The sequence below is a fragment of the Mauremys reevesii genome, linkage group 11, assembly GCF_016161935.1.
Source record: "Mauremys reevesii isolate NIE-2019 linkage group 11, ASM1616193v1, whole genome shotgun sequence".
NCBI classification, from domain to species: Eukaryota; Metazoa; Chordata; order Testudines; family Geoemydidae; genus Mauremys; species Mauremys reevesii.
Window position 1 is genome coordinate 1,435,171 of NC_052633.1, and position 25,895 is coordinate 1,461,065.

The window sequence follows — 25,895 nt, forward strand, 5'->3', positions numbered from 1 at the left end:
ACCTTCCAGAGGCACATCTGTTGTACCTAATAAAAACCTGAACACCACAGAAAATGGGATAATAAATCACATACACAGTTCTATTTGTGGAAAGTAACCATATAAATAGAAAAGCGGAATGGAGACCAAATTCAGCATTTTCTTTCTAGGCAGAACACTAACTGTAACCAAATGACTAAGGAGAGAATGCAATTCCATCGTCTGTAAAAGCCCAGCATGCTAGTGACCTATTTATAGAAACTCTTATGTATAATGAGAACCCTGAAAAATGACTGGAAGAAATCCAGGCAATGATGCTTTTTATTTCTAGAACAAGGTGACGGAGAATTCATCTATCTGCAAAGAGCATATGTGAAATATATCTTATAGTGGCAACTTATTTTAGGGGGAGCTCAGCTAGCATGATAATGAACTTTCACCCATGCCCTCATCACCTTGCATGTTGACCACTGCAAAGTTCTCTCTGGCCTTGAAAAATCCCATATTGCCCCATTTACATCTATTCATAATGCTGCTGCAAGACTTTATCCTGGCTGATCACCTCAACCTTGTCTCTCACATATCCCTTTTGCATCCCTGTACTGGCTCCCCGCACTCCAATGAATCAAACACAAAGCTACTTGTACTTGCTCTCAAAGGTTTTTATGGCCTATCCACACACTTGTATCATCTCATATGTAGAGAGACACTGACAACTGCCCCCTTTGCACTGCAAATGGTGCCAGTCTTCATTGATTATTTGTAAAATTTTTCAACACTTTCACATTCTCTCCTATGCTGCTACTTCTGCAAAGCAATCACTTTGCCCTTCTTCAAATCCTGCCAAAAATTCTCCTCTGGCATGATGCCACATTCACCTTCAGTAGCAGCCTAGATATCCTTGGGAGTGGATAAGCTGTTGTGGAGAATTAGGGGCCTCCTACTGCTGTGTATCGAGGGGTCAGGATATGTCCCTTAGTAGAGACCTTTTAACTGTCATGTTCAAAATATCTATTTAATGTGTGCCAGTGTATGAAGATTGCATAAATAAAAGTCTGGAAGAAGTACTAACTGCACAGTCTCTGTTGGTAAAACAAAACAAATTTTAAGGGAAGTGTGTCTAATGGTTAAGCATGGGATTTATGAGACGTTCTAGGCTGTATCCCTGGCTGCCTCTACCAGTCATTGCTGTGTGAATGTAGGCAAATCATTTAAATTCTACCTGCATCCGTTTTTCCAAATGTAAAATGAGGTAATACTACCTAATTAGTTCACAGGGTGTTGTGGCACTTAATATTTGTAAATCCTTCTTTACATAACACCTTATATCTTCTTAGCTCAAAGTATTAATATTACTTCCAACAATAAATATGTACTGGTATTTTTCAGGTTTACTTTTTAAACTAAACTGAATGGGCAAATAGCAGTGAATTCAGAAAATATTCCAAGTGGACCAAGATAGTCTTTTGCTAGTGCACAGATCATTACATGTCTAATTAAAATTTCAATACAACACAATTAGTACCAAAAAATGGTGTGGAATATACTTAGCTCTACAGTGTGCACAAGTGTCAGACCAACAGAGATTTAAAACTGCATTTTAAAAAGCCAATAGTGACATGGTATTAACATAGTCACAGAAAAATACTAAAAGCATCATGCTCGCATTGCTTCCATGCAATTTCAATAATATATAAATATAATAAATGTATCAAATGCACAATACAAATATACTCATTATGTAAAAAGTGACAGAGTCCTGTGGCACCTTATAGACTAACAGACATATTGGAGCATAAGCTTTCATGGATAAATACCCACTTTGTCACTCTCTTTGGGGTCAGGATTTGTGTGGTGCAGGGATTAGGAACTAGAAAGCTGAGATGAGACAAGGGGAGGGAATGTACATTGCCCTTGTTTCCCCCCTTCAACCCCACTAATTGTTAAAAGGTAATACAGCCTGTTGTGTGGCTATACTGGAACCAAGAAGGTAGAGATAGGCAGGAGCCACAGAGGGACTCCAGGCCAACACAAAAATATAATGTCTCCATGTTGACAGACTTTACCTTCGGTAGATCCCTAGAGAGCTGCAGGGTTTAGGGGAGGAATCCGTTCCGTTGGCGAGCAAGAGACCCAATCAGCTAAAAATGGGTTAAAGGAAATGTTGCAAGGAGACCCTCAGTTTCCGCCCATCCTTAATCCCCCTATCAGTGTTTTTTCTAGAGGAGGCAGAAATCCTGGGGAAAAAGCTGCAGCCTGCATGTGTCCCTCCCTATGCACATAGGGATTGCAGTGTTTGAATAAGATTATTATGATGGAGGTAGGTGTGTGAAATAAGTAGGAAAATTCTTAACTTGCCTAAAAAGTTTTCCCTTACCATAGAATCATAGAATCTCAGGGTTGGAAGGGACCTCAGGAGGTCATCTAGTCCAACCCCCTGCTCAAAGCAGGACCAAACCCAACTAAATCATCCCAGCCAGGGCTTTGTCAAGCCTGACCTTAAAAACCTCTAAGGAAGGAGATTCCACCACCTCTCTAGGTAACCCATTCCAGTTCTTCACCACCCTACTAGTGAAAAAGTTTTTCCTAATGTCCAACCTAAACCTCCCCCTCTGCAACTTGAGACGATTACTCCTTGTTCTGTCATCTTCTACCACTGAGAACAGTCTAGACCCATCCTCTTTGGAACCCCCTTTCAGGTAGTTGAAAGCAGCTATCAAATCCCCCCTCATTCTTCTCTTCTGCAGGCTAAACAATCCCAGTTCCCTCAGCCTCTCCTCATAAGTCATGTGCTCCAGCCCCCTAATCATTTTTGTTGCCCTCCGCTGGACTCTCTCCAATTTATGCACATCCTTCTTGTAGTGGGGGGCCCAAAACTGGACACAGTACTCCAAATGAGGCCTCACCAGTGCTGAATAGAGGGGAATGATCACATCCCTCGATCTGCTGGAAATGCCCCTACTTATACAACCCAAAATGCCATTAGCCTTCTTGGCAACAAGGGCACACTGTTGACTCATATTCAGCTTTTCGGCCACCGTAACCCCTAGGTCCTTTTCTGCAGAACTGCTGCCCAGCCATTCGGTCCCTAGTCTGTAGCAGTGCATGGGATTCTTCCGTCCTAAGTGCAGGACTCTGCACTTGTCCTTGTTGAACCTCATCATATTTCTTTTGGCCCAATCCTCTAATTTGTCTAGGTCCCTCTGTATCCTATCCCTACCCTCCAGCATATCAACCACTCCTCGCAGTTTAGTGTCATCTGCAAACTTGCTAAGGGTGCAGTCCACACCATCCTCTAGATCGTTAATGAAGATATTGAATAAAACCGGCCCCAGCACCGACCCTTGGGGCACTCCACTTGATACCGGCTGCCAACTAGACATGGAACCATTGATCACTACCCGTTGAGCCCGACCATCTAGCCAGTTTTCTATCCACCTTACCGTCCATTCATCCAGCCCAGACTTCTTTAACTTGCTGGCAAGAATACTGTGGGAGACTGTATCAAAAGCTTTGCTAAAATCCAGAAATAGCACATCCACTGCTTTCCCCTCATCCACAGAGCCAGTTATCTCGTCATAGAAGGCAATTAGGTTAGTCAGGCATGACTTGCCCTTGGTGAATCCATGCTGACTGTTCCTGATCACTTTCCCCTCCTTTAAGTGGTTCAGGATTGATTCCTTGAGGACCTGTTCCATGATTTTTCCAGGGACTGAGGTGAGACTGACTGGCCTGTAGTTCCCTGGATCTTCCTTCTTCCCTTTTTTAAAGATGGGCACTACATTAGCTTTTTTCCAGTCATCCGGGACCTCCCCCGATCGCCATGATTTTTCAAATATAATGGCCAATGGCTCTGCAATCTCATTGGCCAACTCCTTTAGCACCCTCGGATGCAGCGCATCCGGCCCCATGGACTTGTGCTCGTCCAGCTTTCCTAAATAGCCCCGAACTACTTCTTTCTCCATAGAGAGATGGTCACCTCCTCCCCATACCGTGCTGCAGAGTGCAGCTGTCTGGGAGCTGACCTTGTCTGTGAAGACAGAGGCAAAAAAAGCATTGAGTACACTAGCTTTCTCCACATCCTCTGTCACTAGGTTCCCTCCCTCATTCAGTACGGAATATAATAGTGTGATGTGTTGAACGGGAAAGAGGGATAAACCCAAAGATATTGAAACTGAGGGTATTATATATTCTGGTTACTACTGCAGATAACTTCATGGCTAAAATGGTAATGGAAGTGGGTCAGACCAAAGGTCCATCTAGCCCAGTATTCTGTCTTCCGACAGTGGTCAATGGCAGGGGTCCCACAGGGAATGAACAGAACAGGTAATCATCAAATGATCCATTCCCTGTTGCTCATTCCCAACTTTTGGCAAACAGAGGCTAGGGACACCATCCCTACCCATCCTGGCTAATAGCCATTGATGGACCTATTCTCCATGAATTTATCTAGCCCTTCTTTGAAAGCTGTTACAGTCTTGGCCTTCACAACATCCTCTGGCAAGGAGTTACACAGGTTGACTCTGCGTTGTGTGAAGAAATATTTCCTTTTGTTTGTTTTAAATCTGATGCTTATTAATTTCATTTGGTGACCCCTAGTTCTTGTGTTATGAGAAGAAGTAAATAACACTTCCTTATTTACTTTCTCCACAGCAGTCATGATTGTATAGACCTCTATCATATTCCCCCTTAGTCGTCTCTTTTCCAAGCTGAAAAGTCCCAATCTTATTACCGTCTCCTCATATGGCAGCTGTTCCATACCCTAATCATTTTTGTTGCCCTTTTCTGAACCTTTTCCAATTCCAATATATCTTTTCTGAGATGGAGCGACCACATCTGCATGCAGTATTCAAGATGTGGGCATACCATGGATTTATATAGAGGCAATATAATATTTTCTGTCCTATTATCTATCCCTTTCTTAACGATTCCCAACATTCTGTTCACTTTTTAACTGTCACTGCACAGTGAGCGGATGTTTTCAGAGAACTATCCAAAATGACTTCAAGATCTTTTTCTTGAGTGGTAACAGCTAATTTAGACCCCATCATTTTATATGTATAGCTGGGATTATGTTTTCCAATGTTCATTAATTTTCATTTATCATAAGAACATAATACCATAAGAATGGCCGTACCGGGTCGGACCAAAGTTCCATCTAGCCCAGTATCTGTCTACCGCCAGTGGCCAATGCCAGGTGCCCCAGAGGGAGTGAACCTAACAGGCAATCATCAAGTAATCTCTCTCCTGCCATCCATCTCCATCCTCTGACAAACAGAGGCTAGGGACACCATTCCTTACCCATCCTGGCTAATAGCCATTTATGGACTTAACCACCATGAATTTATCCAGTTCTCTTTTAAACGCTGTTATAGTCCTAGCCTTCACAACCTCCTCAGGTAAGGAGTTCCACAAGTTGACTGTGCGCTGTGTGAAGAAGAACTTCCTTTTATTTGTTTTAAACCTGCTGCCTATTAATTTCATTTGGTGACCCCTAGTTCTTGTATTATGGGAATAAGTAAATAACTTTTCCTTATCCACTTTCTCCACATCACTCATGATTTTATAGACCTCTATCATATCCCCCCTTAGTCTCCTCTTTTCCAAGCTGAAGAGTCCTAGCCTCTTTAATCTTTCCTCATATGGGACCCTCTCCAAACTCCTAAACATTTTAGTTGCCCTTTTCTGAACCTTTTCTAGTGCCAGTATAGCTTTTTTGAGGTGAGGAGACCACATCTGTACACAGTATTCAAGATGTGGGCGTACCATGGATTTATATAAGGGCAATAATATAGTCTCAGTCTTATTCTCTATCCCCTTTTTAATGATTCCTAACATCCTGTTTGCTTTTTTGAATGCCTCTGCACACTGCGTGGACATCTTCAGAGAACTATCCATGATGACTCCAAGATCTTTTTCCTGACTCATTGTAGCTAATTAGCCCCCATCATATTGTATGTATAGTTGGGGTTATTTTTTCCAATGTGCATTACTTTACATTTATCCACATTATATTTCATTTGCCATTTTGTTGCCCAATCACTTAGTTTTGTGAGATCTTTTTTAAGTTCTTCACAGTCTGCTTTGGTCTTAACTATCTTGAGCAGTTTAGTGTCATCTGCAAACTTTGCCACCTCACTGTTTACCCCTTTCTCCAGATAATTTATGAATAAATTGAATAGGATTTGTCCTTGAACTGACCCTTGGGGAACACCACTAGTTACCCCTCTCCATTCTGAGAATTTACCATTAATTCCTACCCTTTGTTCACTGTCTTTTAACCAGTTCTCAATCCATGAAAGGACCTTCCCTTTTATCCCATGACAGCTTAATTTACGTAAGAGCCTTTGGTGAGGGACCTTGTCAAAGGCTTTCTGGAAATCTAAGTACACTATGCCCACTGGATCCCCATTGTCCACATGTTTGTTGACCCCTTCAAAGAACTCTAATAGATTAGTAAGACACGATTTCCCTTTATAGAAACCATGTTGACTATTGCTCCACAGTTTATGTTTTTCTATGTGTCTGACAATTTGATTCTTAACTATTGTTTCGACTAATTTGCCCAGTACTGACATTAGACTTACCGGTCTGTAATTGCCGGGATCACCTCTAGAGCCCTTTTTAAATATTGGCGTTACATTAGCTAACTTCCAGTCATTGAGTACCGAAGCCAATTTAAAGGACAGGTTACAAATCTTAGGTAATAGTTCCGCAACTTCACATTTGAGTTCTTTCAGAACTCTTGGGTGAATGCCATCTGGTCCCGGTGAATTGTTAATGTTGAGTTTATCAATTAATTCCAAAACCTCCTATAGTGACACTTTAATCTGTGACAGTTCCTCAGATTTGTCACCTACAAAAGCCAGCTCAGGTTTGGGAATCTCCCTAACATCCTCAGTCGTGAAGACTGAAGCAAAGAATCCATTTAGTTTCTCCGCAATGACTTTATCGCCTTTAAGCGCTCCTTTTGTATCTTGATCATCAAGGGGCCCCACTGGTTGATTAGCAGGCTTCCTGCTGCTGATGTACTTAAAAAACATTTTGTTATTACCTTTGGAGTTTTTGGCTAGCCTTTCTTCAAACTCCTCTTTGGCTTTTCTTATTACACTCTTGCACTTACTTTGGCAGTGTTTATGCTCCTTTCTATTTGCCTCACTAGGATTTGACTTCCACTTTTAAAGGAAGTCTTTTTATCTCTCACTGCTTCTTTTACATGATTGTTAAGCCATGGTGGCTCTTTTTTAGTTCTTTTACTGTGTTTCTTAATTTGGGGTATATATTGAAGTTGGGCCTCTATTATGGTGTCTTTAAAAAGCGCCCATGCAGCTTGCAGGGATTTCACTTTAGTCACTGTACCTTTTAACTTCTGTTTAACTAACCCCCTCATTTTTGCATAGTTCCCCCTTTTGAAATTAAATACCACACTGAATTTCATCTGCCATTTTGTTGCCCAGTTACCCAGTTTTCTGAGATCCTTTTATAGCTCTTTGCAGTCTGCCTGGGACAAATTTTGCCACCTCAACGTGCACCCCATTTTTCCAGATCATTTATGAATATGTTGAACAGGACTGGGCCCAGTACAGACCCTGGGGAACACCACTATTTACCTCTCTCCATTCTGAAAACTGACCATTTATTCCTACCCTTTGTTTCCTATCTTTTAACCAGTTACCAATCCACAAGAGGACCGTCCCTCTTATCCCATGACAGCTTACTTTGCTTAAGAGCCGTTGGTGAGGGACCTTGTCAAAGGCTTTCTGAAAATCTAAGTATGCTATATCCTATGGATCCCCCTTGTCCATATGCTTGTTGACCCCCTCAAAGAATTCTAGTAGATTGGTGAGGCATGATTTCCCTTTACAAAAACCCTGTTGACTCTTCCTCAACAAATTATGTACATCTATGTGTCTGACAATTTTGTTCTTTACTATAGTTTCAACCAGTTTGCCCGGTACTGAAGGCAGGCTTACTGGCTGGTAATAGCTGGGATCACCTCTGGAGCCCTTTTAAAAAATTTGCATCACATTAGCTATTCTCCAGTCATTTGGTACGGAAGCTGATTTAAATGATAGGTTACAGACTACAGTTAGTAGTTCTTCAATTTCACAGTTGAGTTCCTTCAGAACTCTTGGGTGAATACCATCTGGTCCTGCTGTTTAATTGCTGTTTAATTTATCAATTTGTTCCAAAGCCTCCTCTATTGACACCTCAATCTGGGACAGTTCCTCAGATCTGTCACCTAAAAAGAATGGCTCAGGTTTGGGAATCTCCCTCATATCTCAGCCATGAAGACCAATGCTAGGAATTCATTTAGTTTCTGCACAATGGCCTTATCCTCCTTGAGTGCTCCTTTAGCATCTTGATTGTCCAGTGGCCCCACTGGTTGTTTAGCAGGCTTCCTGCTTCTGATGTACTTAAAACATTTTTTGCTATTAATTTTTGAGTCTCTGGCTAGCTGTTCCTCAATTTCTTTTTTGGCCTTCTTAATTATATTTTTATACTTCATTTCTCAGAGTTTATGCACCTTTCTATTTTCCTTAGTAGGATTTAACTTTTTTAAGGATTCCTTTTTACCTCTTACTGCTTCTTTTAGTTTGTTGTTTAGCCACGGTGGCCCTTTTTCGGTTCTCTTACTATGTTTTTTAATTTGGGGTAAACATTTAATTTGAGCCTCTGTTATGGTGTCTTTAAAAAGTTTCCATGCTGCTTGCAGGGATTTAACTTTTGGTGCTGAACCTTTTAATTTCTGTTTCACTAACTTCCTCATTTTTGTGTAGTTCCCCTTTCTGAAATTAAATGCTACAGTGTTCAGCTGCTGAGGTGTTTTCCCAGCTACAGGGGAAATATCTAATCTTCAAAGAGAAATGGCAGCATATAGGAGGTAGGTACATTTTTGGTACCTGCTTCAGTTCAAGACATCTTTTCCTGGAACCTCAGTTTGGTGTTGGCTGCTCTGATGGAGCCTCCCTTTTTTTGGATCATTAGCTACTTGTTCTCTTTACCAGCTGTGGATGAAGACTGCCCTTTTGGTGGTCATATCATCAGTTAGGATAGGAGAGACTCAGGGCCTTACGGCAGGCCCCCCATATAGGGTCTTACATACAGTTGCTCTCAGGGCTCACCTGATGTTTCTGGATGGTTAGGGTTAGAATGTGTGATGTTGCATCCCATAATGCTTTATAGAAATATGCTTATGAGTGTAAATATGACATAACTGGAATGTTTTATGCTAGATATGCCATGTAACATATCTTTGCAAAGGTTATGTTCTTCTGAGAGTATTCATCCTATTCATATGCATGTATCATTTTTATATCTGAAGTTATGAGCATTAGCTCTATGCTTGTATTTAAAGTATTTGCTGTAGAAAGCACCTAAGGCAGATTTGGTCAACATAGTGTGAAGGGGTTATTCAAGTAATTGGGAGTAACTGGTTAACAATGGACCTTGATAGACGCCAATCCACATCTGAGCTTTCCTGGGAATGTCCTGTAGAAAACAGAGCCATGCATGGACATGTGACTTACCCATGTGACTCCAAAACTCCTTTTGGTAGCTGGATTCTACACAGGGGGAGAGAGGGGCTTCCACCCACAAGAGAGAGACTATATATGCCCCTGGTAAAACCCCTCCATTTGGTCTTCAGCTGGTACAAAAGATAGCCTCTACACCCCAAGGAGATACCAGAAAGAAACTGGAACAAAGGACACTAACTACAGGTGTGAGACTGACTGCTGGACCCAGACTAGGAGGAAGTCTAGTCTGTAAAAGAGGCCTATTGGAACATCTCTGAGGGTGATATTTACCTGCATTTAGTTTTTACTGCATAGGCTTAGACGTGCGTGTTTTTGTTTTATTTTGCTTGGTAATTTACTTTGTTCTGTCTGTTATTACTTGGAACCACTTAAATCCTACTTTTTGTATTTAATAAAATCACTTTTTACTTAATTAACCAAGAGTATGTATTAATATCGGGGTGTGTGTGTGTGTGCAAACAGCTGTGCATCTCTCTCTATCAGGGTTATAGAGGGCGAACAATTGTGAGTTTACCCTGTATAACCTTTATACAGGGTAAAACAGATTTATTTGGGGTTTGGACCCCAATGGGAGCTGGGTGTCTGAGTGCTGGAGACAGGAGCACTTCTTAAGCTGTTTTCAGTTAAACCTGCAGCTTTTGGGGGATGTGGTTCAGACCTGGGTCTGTGTTTGTAGCAGACTAGCATGTCTGGCACAACCAGGCAAGGTCCTGGAATCCCAAGCTGGCAGGGAAAATGGGCTTAGAGGTAGTCTCAGCACATTCAGTTGGCAGTCTGTGATCCAACCCGTCACAGGATGGTTTCAGACTCCCACATCAGTCTATTCCCCCCCCCGCCCCCGCTTTTCTTCCCTAACCCACATTCCTTCCCACCCTCCAAGCAAAATGAGACTTCAAGCACTGGACGTTGTGAGAGCTTCATTTGGACAGGACCAAGTCATTCATGTGTACACCTAGACTCTTCATGGCATTTGCTGAAAGGGTAAAGGGACAGCCAGAGCCACTGGGTCTCACACTGTGTCGGAACTTTCCAGATTTTGCTAAAATACCCACCTGGACAGTTGAACTCATTCTCTACGGCTCAGGCAGCCCCTGTGGCTTGCTTGGGTAACATTCTGTATCAGAAATATGTAAACCAGCCGCGAGGTGTTTGATCCACATTATTACCATTTGTTATTCCTTGATGCAAGCTGCCAGGTCAAATGTTTATTTTGAGAGGGTAGTCCTATACTCATTCTACAAGAAGGCCTGTGCTCACCCACCTCCTGGCACTAGGGTAACTGCTTGTTAGTCACCCAGAGTGGAATACGCATGAACAATCATTTGAAGAAAGAACAGTTATTGTAAGTAACTGGTTCTTTGAGATGTGTTGTATGCCTGAACTCCAGAGTTTGCCCTCCATTCCTGCTGATCAGAGTCCTACCCCTGGGGGATTCTTAGTGAAGGAACTGACTGCAGGTTGTGCCTGCCCTGCCTTTATGCCCTCAGCTGTCGGGACTGAGTGGGCACTTGGAGCACAAGTGCAACCCCATAACTATTCAAAAGAATCTGATTTCATACACATAATGGCTTCCAGTTTTTAGGAAGAGACAGGTAATAGTTATGGGTAATTCGATCATTAGAAGCATAGATAGCTGGGTTTGCAACGACTGGGAGAATCGCATGGTGCCTTGCCTGCCTGGTGCAAAGGTTGCGGATCTCTCGAGACATCTACATAGACCAGGGGTCAGCAACCTTTCAGAAGACTGGGAGTGGCTGGGTCATTACAAAACCTAAACCTAATTTCCCCAATATTAATTTCCCTCTACTGTTACTCACACCTTCTTGTCAACTGTCTGAAATGGGCCATTCTCATTACCACATCAAAAGTTATTTTTCCTCCCTTGGTATCCTGCTGTCAATTGAATTGTCTCGTTAGACTGACCTCACACTTGGTAAGGCTAATCACATCTTGTCATGTATTTTATACCTGCTCCTGTATTTTCTACTCCATGCATCTGATGAAGTGGGTTCTAGCCCACAAAAGCTTATGCCCAAATAAATTTGTTAGAAATTAAAGGTACAGTGCCAAAAGTGAAATCCCTGCAAGCTGTATGAAAACTTTTTAAAGACACCATAATAAAGGCTCAACTTAAATGATCGGTAGACAAACTAATCAGAAGACGAGCTATTCCACCCATCACCCCTTTCTGGAGTCCTTAAAAAGGGAATTTGAAGGCTAGAGTGGAAGGATTTTCATCATAATACACCGTCCTTGACACATCACTTGGGACACCTAAGAATCACCGCTGCACCAGTGAGAACCCCAGCATGGTAAAAGTGCTGTCTTCCCCTCCCTCATGTGTCCATTTCTGTCCTCCACTATCTTCCTCTTGTCCTGTCCCAGCTTTTTACCTGACACTGAAATCAACTGCACCAACATAGTGAGAGGAGACAGCCAATTCAACTCCACTCACACTACGGCTGACTGAACTGCCAGCCCAAAATCTGTCCATGACAGACTAGCTACCCTGTATCCTGAGAACAACAACAAAAGCTGTAATTGCCTCTAGCTTTACTATCCTATCTCTTCTCTCCCTTGTGTCTGTCTGTTTTGTTAAAAGCAGAAAAGCAACTAGCATTCCTGACTCAAAGATTGAAGAGAACCAACTCCTTTCTTCCCCTCGAGGAAGAACTTCTTAACAGAATAACAGACTAATCAATATTCCTTCTCTCTGAAGAGACTTTGATAGGTTTTGGTTAATTTTGTAATCAAAATTACACAATTAGACCAATATGGCCAAAATTGGTATGGGTAGTTAGGAGGGCACATAGGTGAATATCAGGTGGGTGATCCTGATGAGTTCCCAGTTACCTTCCTGTTCCTTTCAGAGTCCACCCTGGACTCTCTGGCAGACCTTCATTGTGCCACTCATGGTCTGGAAGTGACATGCTCCAGGAAGGAGCCTCTGAGAGAAAGGACAAAGACTAAGCCTCCTCAAAAGGAGACGAGATCTCTCCAGCGCACTCTGTCTCAGTGTCTGGTACCAATCTGACACAGGTGTCTCAGCGCTATGTATGGTAGCAATGCCAGCACAGACTGTTTGTGTACTGCTGGAACAGAAGACTAACAGTGCCAAGGAGGTGACCAGTGCAGGATCTTTGTGTGGGTGCACCATGACTCAGTGTTAGCAGAGCTGGTGTAAAGGTGCTTGGCATCAACTTGCTCAGTGCCAAAGACAAAGACTTCTTCTTTGTACCAGAAGCAGCACTGTTTTTGAACCAGGCAGAGATTTTTGTTCTTGGTATGGAACTCTACCTTAAGATCTCAGCAGCCATGAGTCTGAGGTTTTCTGTCCTGAGGAGGGGGATTGGTGCCTGCTCTCATCCTCCATAGGCAGGGGCGGCTCTACAAAGTAGGCTGCCCCAAGCAGCGCGGAGCGCTGCGCCGCCCTTCCCCAGTCCCGCGGCGGGTCCCCTCTTCCCGCGGCTCCGGCATCCTGGGGAGGGCGGCATTTGGCTCCGGTGGAGCTCCCGCCGGCATGCCTGCGGCAGGTCCACCGGAGCCCGGGACGAGCGGACCTGCCGCAGTCATGCCTGCGGGAGCTCAACCGGAGCCGCGGGAAGACGGGACCCGCCGCAGGCATGACTGCGGCAGGTCCTCTCCTCCCGGGCTCCGGTGGACCTGCCGCAGGCATGCCGGCGGGAGCTCCACCGGAGCCAAATGACGCCCTCCCCAGGATGCCGCCCCAAGTGGGCGCTTGGCCCGCTGGTGCCTAGAGCCGCCCCTGTCCATAGGGATGCTGCTTGCAACCTCTCTCCGAGTGTGTCATTCTTTCAGCTGATAAGTAGGGCTTATGCAATGCAGCCCAGGAGCCTGAAGAGGCATCTCAGCTAACTAAGGTGCTGTCCACATGAGAATGACCTGAAGTTCCTCTGATAGTCTTCCCACATCTGATAAGACTTGCCTGGATCTTTCACTGAAGAAGAGCTTCAGCTTCACCTTCCTGGTCTTACAGATCAAGCAGTGTGCCAGGGCATTGCCCTCACGAAGGCACAGCAGGCACTGAGAGTGCCCACTATTGATGGGCATAGAAGCATCACAGGACAGGCAGATCTTCAAGCCCAATGACTCAGGCTTGGTCTACACGAGCGCTTACTTTGGTATAACTTATTCGCACCCCTGGGTGACGTAATTCACGTAAATTACTCCAAACTAAGCACCAGTGCGGACAGCACTATGTCAGCGGGAGAGCTTCTCCCGCCATTATAGCTACCGCCTCTTGTGGAGGTGGAGTTATTATATTAATGGGAGAGCCCTCTCCCATTGGCATAGAGTGTATTTACTAGATGCGCTACAGCAGCGCAGCTGCATCATTGTAGTGCTTCTACTGTAGACTAGTCCTTAGGATCAGTCACTTTAGGCTTCTGTTCAGGAGGAGAAGGGGTAGACTCTTGTGCAGTGTGTTCTATACCAGGGAAACATCCTCATACAGCAGGTAATCCTATCACCATGCTGTTCTAAAAGTTAAGCAACTAAGTTAATTGGCAAATAACAAACTTATCAGTACTGAGTTAAAACTAACAAACTGAAGAACAACTAAACTACTTACTGAGAGCAAAAACTACAGGGTTCAGTCTCGAAGACAAGAGTGGTAAGAAGAAACTGAGTGTTGATTGCAGTGACACCATCCTTTATGCCCTCAGCTATAGGGAGTGAGACAGCACTCAGGATACAAGTGCATGCCCCACGCACACTGCTATTCAAAATAATCTGATCTCATCTGCATGGGAGTATGCAGACCAGTGGAATCTGTGTGGACAGTCACTCGAAGAATAAAATTTCAGCATGCACTCAAAAGTTCACTGCTACTGAGGAGTTAAGTCAGACTCTTTAGAAAACGTAGTTTCCTCTTTATTATATTTTAATGGAAGGAAAACATGCTTTAAACTGTGAATTAATTACTCTCTCAATTACATAACCATACATTTTGAAATGTTTTAATGATTGAGTGAAGATACAACCAATCATATATAGATAGATATCTGATCTTTTAAAAATGTAGATTACTTGTCCATATTTTAATATTTTGAAGCCTGTCATTTAACATATAGTTAAACAATGGAATTATCTGAGTAACACTTTCATACTACAAAGAAGCCTCAAAATATTCTAGTTCTAATTGTGCTCAGCAACATTACAACATTTAATATGACAACATATTCATTAGAACAAGGAGTTTATAAATTACAGTAGAACCTCATTAATTCACCCTAACCACTGGCAGACCTATTGGAAATTCATGAATTTTGTGAAGTAACAGCTGAACAAAACAAAAAGAATAATGCACACAAAATGTATTTTGCTTCATTTAGTTTGCTAATTGACTATTCATTTTAATTTCCTGTAATACTTCTCAGCATGCCAATAAAAAAAATTTATGCAAGTGGCAAGATCTGACTTCTACTTTTTATAATAACTTGTTTTATTGTTACCTCATCCCTCTCCCATCCACATCTGTCTATTTTGTCCATCTGTTGTGTCCTGTTTAACATCTGATTTATAAGCTCTCTGGGATGATGACCGTCTTATTTAGTTATATAGTACCAGGCAAAATGGGACACTGATCTCTCTGAAACAGCAATAGTAAGTGCAGTGCTGCACACTTTATTAAAATAATAGTTAGTCCTGCCATGAGCGTAGGGGACTGGACTAGATGACCTCTCACAGTCCCTTCCAGTCCTGTGATTCTATGTCAGTGAAAGTTCATAAAATGACACAATATATAACTTTTTGTCTGTCTGAAAATTAACTATGGAAAAAAGGTCAAGTTGTTTTCAGTTATGAATGTTATGAACAAGTATAAGAAAACTAGACAGAGAAAGTGGATTCGTTCAAACAAGAAGGGGCGACTGATATGATTCAAGGACTGTTTAAATCATACTTGGTAAAAATAGAAGATGTGGAGCCGGAAATTAATGAATCAAAATGGGTGTGGCGGATATTAACCCTAATTGGTGGATAAAATAATAAGGGGGATGAACTATGCCGCCCACTTTTACCCATTTTGGGATTCTTAAAAAGAGACTGAAAAAAACCACTATCATCTCTCATCCCACCTTATGTACTAGCCTGTCTTGTCTCATACTCCCTGGCCCCAAGACAGAATAAGCAGACCAGTCAAAGATTTTCTTCCTGAGAGGAAGGCCATTAGGCCTTGTTCTTGTTCAAAGAACTTTGTTCACTGGTGAGTTCTGAAAATCACTACATGATCATGAGATAAAAGGTGGGTGAGGTAATATTGGACCAACATCTGTTGGCAAAAAAGACAAGCTTTCAAGCTACACCCAATAAAAAGATGTTACCTCATCCACCTTGTCTCTCTAATATCCTGGGACCAACACAGCTACAACACTGCAAACATCACAACATCATGACATCCAGTTCTCAGCCCATCAGTGGGGATACCTAATTACTAGTACCACAAAGACATATAAGCCCCTGTTCTGTTACCTTCCTTTTATGCTGGTCCCTCCACCCCCACCCCTTCACTCTTCCTCCCAGCCTATCTTTCTCTCTAGGCTTTCCATCAAATCCTGAAATCAATTGCATTACCTCAGCACAGTATGATGAGATGACCACAACCCAGCACTATCTAAGAAGAAAAGATGAAACCAGATGACATCCCTGACTGGAATGGGGACCAGAGTCCAAGCAACAGGTGCTGTAGTTGACCCGCCAGCCAAAGCATCCATTTGTGACTGACCAGCCACTGTTCCAAAAACATCAACAAAAGCTATATTTCCCCATCTTTTCGATCCTCTCTCTGCTGTGTTTGTTAGAAACAGGAGAAGTGAACGCACTTTAACCATCAGGACTAAAAGTAGAATTAATCCTTTTCCTTTTCATCAGAGACAGATTGTTCTGAAAATGACACACTGATATTTTGCCTCCAAAACGGAGAGAGATTTTAAAGGTTATGATTGTTTGTTTTCCATAATCACTCAATTTCCTTGTTTCAATATACATGCTTGTTTTAATTGCTTATTCTTTCTTGTGTTTGAACAATAAAATTTCAACGTTAGAATTAATGCTTTTGGGTGTTTGGCAAGGAACCAAGTGAAACCAAGGCCTACGTAGAAAAAAAATCCAAACCTCTGTAACGCTGTTTCATGTTGGGCCCTGGACAGATTTTACAACACCCTTTAACTCTTGATCTCTGAAATTAATAGAGCAGGACAGTAAAGAGCATGGTTTAGGAAAGTATGTATGACTACAGGTCTAATTTTGCTTTCCGGTTCCCAACAAAGTCAATGTGAGTTTTTCTACTGGCCTCAGTCGAAACAGGATTGGGCCATAAGGGCTAGATTTTCATGACGGCTCAGCACTCAACAGATCCCACTGAGAACAGTACCTGGTGGGTGATACAGACATTGGGAAATCTGGATTACAGGTTTCAGAAACAGAAGCCTAAAATTAAGCCATCCACCATCCCGAATCAGCTCCCCTTTTGAACAAACCCAAACTTGATCAATTTTCAAACCACTAGCAAATTTAATTCAGATTACATTCTGAAGAACAACATTTTGATTTATCATGTCTTCTAATCAATCGCATTACTTAAAATAATTAACTATTTTATAACAATATCCTAAAATATAAAAATGTTTTGGTAGATTAATTTGGCATTTAAAAGACCGAGGAATCTAAATTACTGTTTATTAATTATATAAGAACAAAAAACGTCCACCTTGTGAAATTCACATTTCCACTTCATTGGTGTCAAATGTAAACAAATGTTCAAGAACAGAATAAAAACATTACCGGCTACTGGCATATGAAGAATTACATCTAGAACCAAAGGGTACATTTAGACAAATCTGAGCCCCACTGAAGTTAATGACAAACATCCACTGAATTCACTGGAACCAAGATTTGGCTCTTTAGAAATCCCTAACATTATTTGAAAAAACACTGTACAATAAATCTAGTCTTGTTAGCAGGTCTCTAAAGGGATTTAGAAATCTCTGGCTTTTTTTTTTTTTTTTTAAAGTGAAGTGTGTGTTGATTTGGTAAAAAGTAAGTATTTTTTGTTGAATCCTTAACTAGTCTATCTTCTATAGCACTTTATTCACTGAAGCTTTAATCTTTTAACTGTTTTATTTCTTCATCCCTATACAGTTATTCACAGAGCTTAAATATTCCTTCCATACAGTTCTAGTGTGGCTAAAACAGATGTATTATTTTACAAGATTCTTTGATCATGTCACCAGTCTACTTTGATAAACATATTTTTTTCTAAATACATCTAAAAGATGGGACACATGAAAGAAAAAACGAACATAGCTTGATTGGACTTTCCAATACAATGTTCACATTTTATTTTAAGGATCTTAATAAAAAACCATTTCAGGATCAATTTGAATGTATGTGCAATAGGGAATATGCACTTCATGCAATCCTACTAAGCCATTACTAACCCAGAGAGCTTTCAGAACCTGAAAAATGAGTAATACTTACATGCACTAGAATCAAAACTAAAAATGATCTATTTTATCAGTCAGTGATTTTTAGTGAAATTTGTTCAGTGACAAAATGCAGAGTCCTACCCAGATTCAAGCTGTCTTGTTAGATCATCATTATCTTCTCACTATAGGCATGATCCAAAGTCCATGTAAGTTGTCTGGATGCGACCCTTAGCCTTCCCCTTAATTTTTCCCCTACTGCCTGTTCTAAAATATGATCCATAATGTTTGAATACTAAACTTTGAAAGCACTGTGAGAAAATGTATTTTCAAAGAAAAGACAAGAGTCAAGAAAAAATGTAAATGTTATTTGCTTAGCAGGGATTTGCAGTAAACAAAAATGATTAGGGGGCTGGAGCACATGACTTATAAGGTGCCACAGGATTCTTTGCTGCTTCTACATGATTTATGAGGAGAGGCTGAGGGAACTGGGATTGTTTAGCCTGCAGAAGAGAAGAATGAGGGGGGATTTGATAGCTGCTTTCAACTACCTGAAAGGGGGTTCCAAAGAGGATGGATCTAGACTGTTCTCAGTGGTAGAAGATGACAGAACAAGGAGTAATGGTCTCAAGTTGCAGAGGGGGAGGTTTAGGTTGGACATTAGGAAAAACTTTTTCAGTAGGAGGGTGGTGAAGAACTGGAATGGGTTACCTAGGGAGGTGGTGGAATCGCCTTCCTTAGAGGTTTTTAAGGTCAGGCTTGACAAAGCCCTGGCAGGGATGATTTAGTTGGGTTTGGTCCCGCTTTGAGCAGGAGGTTGGACTAGATGACCTCCTGAGGTCCCTTCCAACCCTGAGATTCTATGATTCTATGTAAGGTAGAGGTACCATAAGATATAGCCAACATACCGGCTTTTAGTATACTCAACTGTGTTAGTGATTTGGGTTGAGTTACTCAGTTTTTATACAAATTCATTACCACTTATGGAATCTAAATGATGAAAAACCTAATTACAGTTTGCAAAGCCATTATTTTTCCCTAGAGATATTGCTTCAGTTAGTAAAGTCTTCTGCTATATTTTTCAGTTATAATATGATCACTGTATTAGAGTTGTTTGATATATTTAATCACAAACACAAAATAGATATGGTAAGTAAATACAGTTACTGTGGTTAATGTCATCTGTATAGGGCTGTATCTACTGCCATATTCTAAAATACAAATAGCAGCATTTGACGAGAATGCTTGTAATTCTAAATACATTACATGCCAGCCATATCGATCAACCAGATACAAAAATGACATCCAGAAGAGTTACAGATATTCACAGATACAAATGGAATCAGAAAAATAACATTTACAGCAGCGGAATTACACCTTTCTATACGGTTTTTATATTTTTATGAAGTGCCATATATGAAATGTTCTGTTTTTCCAGATATCATATTATTCTCCAGAGACAATTCAGTATTTTCCAATTATACAAAGATACAAACAGTACAAAATACTTCAAGAAATTATAACAAGCCTATACCAGGGTTCTCATTAATGCACTTTGTTTTCAAGAGATATGTAACTAGTTGACAGATTTTAAGGAATAAAAGAATTCCTTCTTTGCCTAATCTAAATGTGTTAAGCAGCAAAGGTGTAGCTAGATGAATAGCAATGCAATCTAAATGAGATTTTAATAGTTTGGATACTTTACAGATTTCTTACAAGTTTAGCTAAAAGATAAAGGAGACTTTTAGTAGCTCTTGATTTATACTTGCTGTTCAAGACAGGCTAATTTTAAAGACAGAAAAAGCTCATTTTATGAACTGATTAATGAAAATCCAGTGACAAGACACACAGCTTACAGTCCGACCCATGAAACAATTCATTAGGGATAAAACAAGCAGTAAAATATAAAAAGCTGTGCAACTTTAAGACTTCCACATATTTGTCTAAAAATAAATACTTTGAATTTTGAAAGCCTGGAAGCAAAGTGAAATATATTGGAAAATTGATTTCCATTTGAAGCTTATTGCTTTTGGTGTTCAATACTCAAACATAATAAAAAAGTGTTACAGAATTTATTGTTTTAAAGATATGTATGAAAAAAATTGTATTTAGTATTTACATTTCAGTATAATCTGAAAAAATTTCTACAATGCATTTTTCTATTTATAAAAGCTCACCACTATTCTGTCTTGACAGTACAAAAATTAATATATTACCTTTCCTCTCAGAACGTTTCTTACGCCTCCTTTTATAGCGACGCCTCACAATGCTGAAGAAGGACCCCATGTTCAAAGTCCCAGTTAGCAGAGATGCCATGCAGGCTAAGTGCTACAATCCACAGTCAGCTCAGGCTGCCAGAGTGCTAAATCTCGCTCTGTCTCAATAACTCACTGTATTAATACAGTGATTTATTTCAGTAAGTCATAGAAGCAATGAGAACAGTTAACTCTGTGTTAACATGTCAGGACTACAAACTCTCCTGTCTATTCAAGGTCCATTCATCAAACTGCAGGATTAACTGCACAGTACACTAAACACTGCAGTTCATTCCTACTATCCGCAAGAGGCACATGTGACAGTTAACCCTTACATATTGTTTTGAAAATGAGAGAGCAAGGAGGGACAGGTTTATGAAACTGAACATGTATTTCCAGCCATGAGGACACCAACACCACACCAACTAGTTACAGTCTGTCTTTTCCTTTCACCATTATAAAATGGAAATAACCTGTATCGCCATTACAGTAAAATTAAGCAAGAAAACCCAAAACAACAAGGTTAACTCAGACTGTAGCCCTTCCTTTATATTTTATGGCAATTATCTGAACAATATATTAAAGGTATAATGTGGCAAGAAAAACAAAAACACTACACAATAGGCATAAGCAACATATTAAGGTTCATGCATGAATCTTCATTTTGACTTTTGTTGATTCATTTTAACTGTTCCAACTTAATGCAGTGCTAGTGTAGTTTGAGCTTTCAACTTTATATACCACACACAGGTATGTATATGCTTATATTTTACACAAATAAATATGCATATATTATGTGTATATATGGATAGCTGTAAAAAAACAAACAGTTACATGCCTTTCGTAACTTGTTCTTCGAGATGTGTTGCTCATGTCAATTCCAAGCAGGTGTCTGTGCGCCGCATACACAGTCGCCGGAAGGTTTTTCCATAGCGGTACCCATCGGGTCGGCTGTGGAGCCCCCTGGAGTCAAACGTTCATAGCGATCTGTATAGGACTCTTTGCTTAGGGGTCGGCCCCAGTTGTCCCTGTCTTTCTTTCTGGTTGGCCCCCTCCACCACCAGAGTACCCGCATAAGGATGGGTAAACAAGTACTCATACTCCTTGGAGGGCACAAAATATTTTCTCTCTACCCCTTTCGCCGTGGAGGGAAGAGAGGCAGGTGTTTGCCACAACACCTTAGTGGTGTTGTGGATAGTCTAAATGAGGGGCAAAGCCACCCTTGAAGGACCTTCAGGGACAGAATATCCACCATAGGGTCAGTCTCCTCTGAGACTTCCTCCATGTGCATGCTCAAGTTTTGAGCCATCCTCCTGAGCAAGTCTTGGTGTGCCCTGGGGTCCATGGCAGGCAGTGTGGTGGTGTCCGCCATCGCTTCATCTGGGGAGCATAAGGAAGATGCCCGCAGGGGCACTGAGTCTTCCTGCCCCTCTGGTTCGTGGGGATCCCCTTGCATTGAAACGCCCTATGTCGTGCAGGGGGCAGCGCTGGTTCCCGGGCCCACACCCATCTCAGTACCGCCCCCAGTGCCAGGTCCCGCAGCAGTCTCAGTGTCAACCTGCGTGCCCATCTCCTGCCCTTGCGGAGGTTCCCAGGCTACTTAAGTCGATGCCTCCAAAGGCACTGACAAGGATCTGGACCCTGGACCTTGGACTTGGTGGTAGGCCCACGGGGTCCAGAAGGGCCACTGAGCCAGCACCTTTCACTGGGAAGGCCAGGACATCATGGGTGGCAACTGCCCTTCCTCTTGCCTCGAGTGATATCGGGGAACAGTGCTGGCTTCGCCTAGAGGTGATTACAGCTCCGAGTCCGATGAGGACTCCAACCTCAGCAACCGAGGTGGTGCAGAACGAGACAATGCCAGGGAGCGGTGCCAAGGTGAGGATGAATGGTGCCTTATCATCATCAGCTTGCGCCTAAAAGGCACAGTGCCTCTTTGCGGCGCCGGTGCTGGTGACTGCACCGTCATTGCAATGAGGTTCCTAGCTGCTTCAAAAGTGTCCGGTGTAGAAGGAAGGTCTATGTCCTCCTCCCGACTCTCCCACACTGGGGAGTCCACTAGAACTGGACATAACAGACCTCCCAGTGAGGCTGGAGTCAACCATACCAGCTGAGTCAGAGCTGGAGCAGGGTGTCCCAGCACAGGACACACCCCACTTGTGCTTCCTCGCTCCACTACTTTAGTGGGAGAGTGACCTCTCTCCATTTTCTTCTTCTTGTGCAGCACCGGTGAAGGGAACAGTGCCGGGAACTCGCACTGGAGGAAGTCTTCAGCGCTGGGGAATGGCGGTGCTGAGAGTCCCTGGAGCCAGAGTCCTTTCTTGGCACCGTGGTTTCTCTTACTGAGGCCAGCACGCTCTGCACCAAAGTACTGGGCTTGGGGTCGGATGCTGCCTGGGGATGAAACTAACTAGACTATTTGAACTAACTAACTCTACAATTTTAATTATTTACAGATAACAATGAGAAAAAAGTCCACTAGGGGATTGCTTGCTGTTAGCAAGAGAGGAGTTCCTCCAACGAACATCACTGGCAGTAAGAAAGAACTGAAGAGGCGGTGGGTCGGCAGGGACTTATATAAACCTCCATGAAAACGCAACTTCAGGGGGCTCCACAGCCTACTTGGAATCGACATGAGCAATCACTCGAAGAACATAATATAAACATGAGTATGTATACAGACACTTTGTTAGTAGATGGATTAACACTACACAGATTCTAACTTTTGAGTGCTGGACATTGCATCATTAACATTGTTTATAAAAAGGCTAGAAAATTACATACACTGAAGAAAACAGGGTTTATAGCATGTGAAACTATACTGAAACCCGACGCCTGGTAATTCAACAAGGTTTGACAACAGGCCCTATATCCACATCAGACTAAAGGAATAACTAATAGCAATAGTAAACTGTTATCCTCTACATAGCCCAAAGCACTACAGGAACAGATAACATCTGCTATCAGAGGGATTACGTAGGACCCCACACAGAGTGAGACTAAATTCTTCAGCGGCTGCCCTACATTTTCCTACCACATTATTCTGTCACTATGAAATACGTGTCATTCCTATCCTTCTCCCCAACACCCAAACACAACTACAGATCATAATTTTGTGATAAGGTAAGCTTTGGCCAACTGGTAGCCAACATGTTACCAAAAATGAGCACAAAAATGAACAGATGACTTAAGTAATTGAAAAACTATTTTGATAGCATGTATTTTGATAAGCATGCACTTTCAAATGATGTTTTCTTTTACTGTGCATTCTCTCACTGGCATCTTCAAATTTTCCTAAAACTCTGATAAAAATTATTCAGGCTCAAGTTGAATAGGTCAACAATCATGCAATTCCCCCCCCCGCCCCCAAGGTTGCAATCTTGTTCTCCAGAATCTCAGATTTATTATTATTATTATTATTATTATTCATAAAGGCTCTAACCCTTATGGTTCAGAAGGAAACTTTCACACTAAATGAATGTAACTAACATAGTGATGTCTACCTGGGTCTGCAGAAAGCCGAAAACTAGTACTAAGATAAGTGTGAACTTTCCCCTTTCTCTCAATGGAGCATTAACTTGCATGCCCCGTGATGACTATTTAAATATGAGCACTTCATTACCTCACTACTGATCAAAGACTGTAAGAAATGAGAGGAACAATCCATTATAAAAGAGTTCTCATTTTGGTGCAACACATGGATGATGCATGAGGGAACCACCACACTTCCCCACCACCACTCCCAGCTGAATCCTAGAGCCAAAAGGCCAGAGGAGCCAAGAAGGGCATTTGAGTCCCATCAAGGAGAAGTCAACATCACAGAACCCAGAAAGACATCTAAGACACCCTCCTAAACTGACCACATCCATTCTGGTAGAAAGTCAGTAGTCTGAGTAGTTATCAATGGTTTGCTGTCAAACTGCAAGAACGTAGCTACTGTAGTCCTGCAGAGGTCAGTCCTGGGTCCAGTACTAGTCAATATTTTCATTAATGACTTGGATAATGGAGCAGAGAGTATGCTTATGAAATGTGCAGATGACACCAAGCTGAGAGGGGATGCACGCATTTTGGAGGACAGGATTAGAATTCAAAATGACCTTGACAAATAAGAGAATTAGTCTCAAATCAACACAATGAAATTCAATAGCAATAAGTCCAAGGTAGTACACTAAGAAAGGAAAAAATCAAATGCACAGCTACAAAATGGGGACTAACTGCTAGGTGCTGCTGAGGGTTATAGTGCATCACAAATTGAATATGAGCCAACAATGTGCTGCAGTTGTGAAAAGGCTAACATTCTGAGGTGTATTAACAGGATTGTTGTACATAAAACACGGGAGGTCCTGCTCTACTTGGCAATGATGAGGCCTCAGCTGGAGTACTGTGTCCAATTCTGGATCCCACACTTTAGGAAACATGAGGACAAGCTGAAGAGAGTCCAGAAGAGAGCAACAAAATGATAAGAGATTTAGAAAACCTGACTTATGAGCAAAGGTTAAAAAAATTGAGCATGTTAAGTCTTGAGAAAAGAAGACAGAGGAGGGACTTGATAAGTCTTCAGATATGTTGAAAGCCATTATAAAAAGGATGGTGATCAATTGTTCTCCATGTCCATTAAAGATAGACAAGAAGTAATATGCTTAATCAGCAGCAAGATTTAGGTTAGATATTAGGCAAAACCTTCCCAACTATAAGGGCAGTTAAGCACAGGAATAGGTTTCCAAGGGAGGTTGTGGAATTCTCATCATTGGAGGTGTTTAAGAAAAGGATGGACAAACACCTGTCAGGGATGGTCTAGGTTTATTAAGTCCTGACTCAGTGCAGGTGGCTGGACTTGATGACTTCTTGAGGTCCCCCCAGCCCGTACATTTCTATGATTGTAGAGCAGCAGAGGCCTGGTCTTCTCTGGCAGTAAGAGTTGGGACAGGTAGTTTTCTTTCTGACTGCAGGGGCTGCTGCTCCCCCCTCTGCTAAATGCTGTGTGCAGGCTCAGGCAGACATCATGCATTAGTTACATTCAGTTTACATTCTCAAGTTTTTTCCTTCACAATCATGAGGACTAGAAACACTTCCATGTCCCTTATTTTAAAAGAGGAAGAAAAAGCCAAAGCTTAGGGCTACCAATATACTTTCCCACCTTCCCCACCCAAATCAAGCCCTGAACTTACGGAACTACTTTTTACTGGTAAATTATTCCAGGCTAAATTTGAATTATCAGAGTTCACAATAAGTGACACATGGGGAGAGGGGAGAAGAAAGTAGGGAGATGTATTACTCAGAATAGGAAAATATTTTTACCTTCTTATAACTCAAAAAGGTTAACTTAAATTTTTTAATACACTGAACAGCAACAATCAATTTAAAAGTATGTCAGTAGTCGCTTACCTGGAGAGCAAGGAAGATAGCTAACGTCTCTATGGACCTGAGGAGGATTAAACCATTCAGAAATGTAGAAGAGGAAAAACTATTTGTGAGAAGGGAATTCCCACATCGATTCACAGAAGATGGATACTATTTGTTAACAGTGGTTGGGAGACTCTCTTCTAAATTGATCACAGCAGTGGGAATCTGGAAAAGAAAAGAAGACGTTACCTTGTGCAATGACAATGGTTCTTTGAGATGTGTGTCCACTGTAGGTGTATCTGCACCCCTGCTCCTCTAATCAGAGATTTTAGGTA

General features: G+C 41.8%; 1 protein-coding gene across 4 annotated transcripts in view; it reads right to left on the reverse strand.

Moving 5' to 3' along the window:
• Positions 1-25,895, reverse strand: part of ADARB1 (adenosine deaminase RNA specific B1) — a 245,080-nt gene that overhangs the window by 113,151 nt on the left and 106,034 nt on the right. For all 4 annotated transcript variants that reach the window (XM_039494227.1, XM_039494229.1, XM_039494224.1 and 1 more), the window contains one exon: positions 25,603-25,785. The gene's annotated coding sequence lies outside the window, so the exon portion shown is untranslated. The remainder of the gene's footprint in view (positions 1-25,602; positions 25,786-25,895) is intronic.